The following is a 6,000-nucleotide window of genomic DNA, read 5'->3' as shown; positions in this document are numbered from 1 at the left end:
AACCAAAGACTTCCTCTATTTAAGTCCGGTAAAGACTCCTTCGAGTAAAACTTCGTATTCTAGAGCCCTACTTGGTTGGACCCAACCTTTCATAGCTCAACTAACTGCCCATGTTAGTTCGGTTGGATGTAGCAAGGGTTCCGAGGGCTGGTTCTACGCGCATCAATCTGCATTCAACCTTGTATAAATCATAGGCTTTCATGACATATTAAGTATCACTTAGTATATGAAGTTTTAGGGATGTTAAAACATGCTTCACAAAGTCATATAATTTGATTAGAAATAATCTAAGACAAGCATGCTATGCTAATTCAGAAAAAAGAAGACAAGACTTATCTTAAGCATCAGTTCATTTCATGTGCTAGGCCTTTAATGCCACACTCACGAAACATAATAAGTAATATTAACTTGATCAAATAAACACTGCAACTAAGAAGGTAGACAATACCACTCAAGAGCAATTTATAATATCGATTACACAATATAAGCAACTCACTCTATAACCAACCAATCATCACCCATAACCATTTTCTCAATATTTAATCATACTAAGTACATTAGGGCAGTCACTAAAGTAAAATAACAACATAAGAAAACTAAAGATCATACCTTACCCAGCATGCTCATGTAACTTATTTTTTACAAAATTTTGATGCATTTACGTGAGTTCTTTAAGTTTTTAACTATAAAAACATCAATTCATACTAGAATAAAAACATTTAAATCATTATTACACTTTTGACAAGAAGACCTATGCTTAAAATTGAATATAGAAGGAATTAGAGTTTGGAAACCCTTTATGAAATTGTTTGGAAATGACTCCTTCAATGGATCTACTACCCCCAGTCCACGGGATGTTAATGGGACTGATCCAAGTAGACTCCCTTCGTCGATAGAGCTGCGTTTTGGTTGATTTGTGCTAAGTTTTGCGTCCTCTTCGAAGGCCTATCATGTGTCTTTGATGGAGTCGCACCGACATGTAGCCCCTAAAAAATATATTTTAGGTCATAGGAACATCAGACATAAATTTCGATTAAAACGACCACATAAAACTCACTCTAACACATCAACACACAAGAACACTTTTTAAGGCATATCATCTAAAATTCATGGACGTTCTTGGATGTTTGACCTCCAAACATAACAAAACATCACACACTGCCTAAGAACACTAAATTAAATCATTTTAAAACAAATTCAATTAAGAAACACTCATGAGTCTCTAGGTCACCTTAGTTCATTTTGGGGTGTTACACTCGATTCTATGATTAGATCACAATGCCTAATGTCGATTAAGGTGATTGTTCCATCAAGTAATATGAAAGAAAAGTTAATGGAAAGTGACTAGGGTGAATAGAGGAGTTTACATAGTATAGCTAGGTGTATGGGACTTTAACTAGAAATTGCACAAGTTGACCATAAAGGATGTCCTAAGAGATTGTTTTTATGTAATATGACGATATAAAATGTATAATGCTTATAATATACGATGTTACTCTCACATGATATTGTCTATGTTGATGAACATATTATTGGTCTATATTGTTATATGGTGCGATGACTACTCATGATATAAGTTGTATGAAGTAAAGCTTTACTTATGGTCCCCTATCTTGTTTACTTGATTGTTCGGGGTTATTGGTTTTCACATGATTATTGCACTTGTAGACTTGGGTTGAGATTATTGGTAAGTTTTTTGTATGTTAAGTTGATATGCATTGCTGAGCATGAAATGATAATATGACTTTCTGATGTCATGTCTTCGTTTATGTGAATGGTTCTTGTCGTTTTGATCCTTATTTTGTATATGCTTTAGTATATGTACATTAAAGGTTTTCAAATTACATAGCATGATTTCTAATGAAATGGTCCTTTCTGATAAATGTCCTTGAATGTTTATGTGCATGTATCCATACTTATCACATGTGGCGTACTAACCACTTATTTTATATAACTACAAATGTAGGGTCTGGACATTGAAGATTAAGAAGGCCGATTGAAAAAGCGTGGAACTCTTTCTCCAAGTGTTGGTATGTCCTCCTGTTCAGGGACACTATCTTTTCATTATACTATCTTATGAAGACTTTAGTTGTTTTAGATTACTCTTCAGTATGTTTTACGTTCTTTGGATTCTATTGCATTAAGGCCAATATGGAATATTGACATTTTATTGGTTAAGTGCAACTCATATTCATTAGATGATTTTTATGTGAGAAAGCTTTTAGATGTCATGACCTGAAAGCACCCCCTATAAGTTATTGAGAACCCTCGTTTCGTGATCGGGGACACATTACCCTTTGGGGTGTTGTACAAGATCATTAACTATCGTTCCTTACATATGACATGAAAAATAGTGCAGAATTAAAAGTTTTCACGAACATTTGATATAAAGAGGACATTTTTATAAATAGATAGAAAATCTCGTTGTAACTAACTAAACATAATGATACAATCTAATTAACTTAGGGACACAACCCTTTACATTTATAGGAATACATAATAATTCTTTAACTAAGAAATTACGAAATGGACTATGCCTTCGAATATGTTAGGACATACTTTGTCTTCAGAGGAAATTTCCCACGGTACACCTATGTGGGAACATAGTTAAGGGATAACGAGATTGCAACTAAGTAACTCATTCTCTACTAACAAGAATTACTCATCTCAAGAGGTAATTTGGGAATATAACATCTCAACTCACGTAGTGTACTCCACCTCTCCTTCATATCCTGTTGGAGGTAGGCATAACTCCCCACTAATTTTCAACATTATAATCTATAGGTTAAGGATAAACATTGAATATAACATCTCAAGTCACAAAGGTCATTCATTCTCCAACCTTACTTTGAAAGCTCATTAGAATTTTTGGGGTTTCTACTAAACACTTCATCTTAACTCACGAAGAGTGTTCACCCCTAAAATCTCCTTTTACTCAAACTAGCATCATACATTCTCTTAAGTGTAGGTGTGTGTATAATGTGATCTCACCTTGCACATAAGAATCATATCATTTACAATTCATTCTCTGAATTCTTAGACTTTTTTTCATCACATCACACACTTTAATATACTTTACATAATTATAGAAGTCATATTAGACATATTAATTAACATACACCTCATAACAAGCTCCATAGAACACTTAACAAGAATATCTTCCTTTATGCATAATCTCTAGCGTATTTAACATAATAGCTTCATAAGGCACATTTAATAAGAATAGAATCATTTTTATGTTACTTAACCTAACAAGAATTCATGGCCTCATTCACAGTAAACTAGTAGCTTTACATTCATATAATTCAAGTAAACACGTTTACTAAGAAGGTGGACAATACCACAAAAGAAAATTTATAAATGAACGATAAACATCATAACTAACTTACCCCTTAATACATGCTTTCATCACATATAACATTTTCTAAAATTTCATCATAATGTATCCCTTAGGTCAGTAGCTAAACAAGAATAAAAACACAAGAAAAGTAAAGCTCATTCTCTACACAAACCTATGTGGGAACATATTTAAGGAATAAGGATATTCCTACTAAGTTACTCATTCTCTACTAACGAGGACTAATCTGCCCAAGATGTAATTTGGGAATACAACATCTTAAGTCACGAAGTGTACTCAACCTCTCCTTCATATCCTCTCTGTTCTAGGAATAAATCTCCACGGATTTTAAACATTATATTCTATAGTTTAAGGATAAATAGTGAATACAAAATCTAAACTCAGGAAGTGTATTCATCCTAAAATCTATCTAGAAAGCTCATTACGAATAGTGGGGTTGCTACTAGACAGTTCATCGCAACTCACGAAGAGTTTTCACCCCAAAACTCCCCTTTTACTCAAATTCGCTTCATACATTCTTTTAAGTGTGAATGTGTGTATATAGGATAGAACACCTTGCCTATAAGCATCATATCATTTACAATTCATTCTCTATATGCTTAGACCTTCTTTCATCACATCAGTCACATTAACATCCTTTACATTATCATATAAGTCTACTTTGACATTATCCTTAACATACTTCTCATTACAAGCTTCATAAAACACTTACAATAATATCTTAATTAAAGCATACTCTCTACCTTATTTCACATAATATCTTCATAAGGCACATTTAACAAGAATAGCATCATTTTTATCTTACTTCACATAGCAATCCTTCATGGACTCATTCAAACTAAACTAGTAGCTTTACATTCGTACAATTCAAGTAAACACCTCCACCAATAAGGTGGACCATACAACTCAAGAGCATTTCGAAATCAAAGATAAGCATTATAACCAACTTACCCTTTAATCAAAGCTTTCATCAGCTTTAACATTTTCTAAATATTTCATCATAATGTAGCCCTTATGGCAGTAGCTAAACAACAATAACAACACAAGATTATGAAATGTCATTCTCTAAAAAAACATGTGTTAATATCCTTAGAAACACTAACAAACTTTATAAATATCATTAATAAGTCATTCAAAATGTTTTCATGCAAGACCCATATTTAGAGTTCAAGATAGAAGAAACTATAGTGTAGAACCAATTTTAAAAATTCATCAAAGGAAATTTTTGAATGGAAGAGAGTTGAAGTATGGATATTTACCTCACATTGAAGAAATACGGATGATTTTTTATTATGAAACAAACATCAACATCCCTTCTAGCATTTCGTGACTTCTAGCTTCCATGGAGACTTGACAGAGAATTCTAAGAAGAGGGGTTTTTGGTTTTAGGAAGAGGGATCCAAAATGCGATCTTACGGTTTGGAACACTTTAGTATACCTAATAAACACTAAAACTAATGTCCTATCGTCATAAAAGACTTGGGGTGAATATACCGAACACTCCAAGCCACGACAGTCCACATAACTATTTTGCAGACCTCACACACGAGACCTAACCAACGGACCGTCTATGCATCAACGGATAGTTCGTGGGATCTTGTGGGTTGACACATATCTCCAGATGGATCCTGATCATGCTGAATTTCAGGTCCAATTGACTCCCTAGGTCGATGTATAAACAGACAGTCCTTACGGTCGTCGTTTGGTCACTGCTTTAGAGGTTTGGTCCAAGTCCTGGGACCTTCATCTAGGACCCCTTGTGGGTCTTATATGGGTTCATGTACGGACGTTAAAACCCTAAACTAATTAGTATAGGTCATAGGAACATCTCATGCATGTTTCAAGCAAAATGAACCCATAAAACTAACTCAAGCACCTCAAGACACCCTAGAACTAACTAAGACACACCTTCCGAACGTCATTGACGTTCTTGGACGTTTGACCTCCAAACTTAACAAAACTTCAAACACTGCCTAAGAAAAATAAAGTTACCCATCTTAAATTGAAATTAACTCAAAAAACACTCATGAATCTCTAGTTTAATTTAGTTCAATTTTGGGCGCTACATTAGACTTTTGTATTTGCGTTACCATGTTTCTATAAGAAAAGCCTAAGTAAGCTTCTACATGAGAGGTCTAAGTATACCTTACTTAGTACATGTAAATGTTTTTTTATTTTTTTTCCTTATTTTTAACTTATAACATATTTTGACAAATGCTGAGGGCTTTTCTAAATCCTCAGAGAGTATGACAACGGCGGTCACGACAAAGGTTCTATTCAGTCGTGAAAAAAACACAAATTAGATATACTTGGAAAATAGTTGGTTTTTCTTAAGAACTTGTACAAACATTCTTAAATTATCCATCTATTAATCCTCATTTTTGACTATACCAAGATGTCGTCATTCAAGACAATGACAAATTAATCTATGTATCTTAAAAAACCCTATTTATTAGGTCCATAGATGTCGTTGGGGCAGTAGTATGACAAAATTTCATCACTAAAAACTCATAGTGACAATATCTAGTTCGAAATTCCATTTTTGGTATATCCTCACCTCTCACCCTATGTTTGTGATACCCCAATCTCAAGTATTTCATAGAAAAGTAGCTTGCCCTTTGAGTTGATTAAAGAAGTTGTCA

Source organism: Solanum lycopersicum, chromosome 5, assembly GCF_036512215.1.
Source record: "Solanum lycopersicum chromosome 5, SLM_r2.1".
In the NCBI taxonomy this organism is placed as follows: domain Eukaryota; kingdom Viridiplantae; phylum Streptophyta; class Magnoliopsida; order Solanales; family Solanaceae; genus Solanum; species Solanum lycopersicum.
This window is presented reverse-complemented; position numbering follows the sequence as displayed.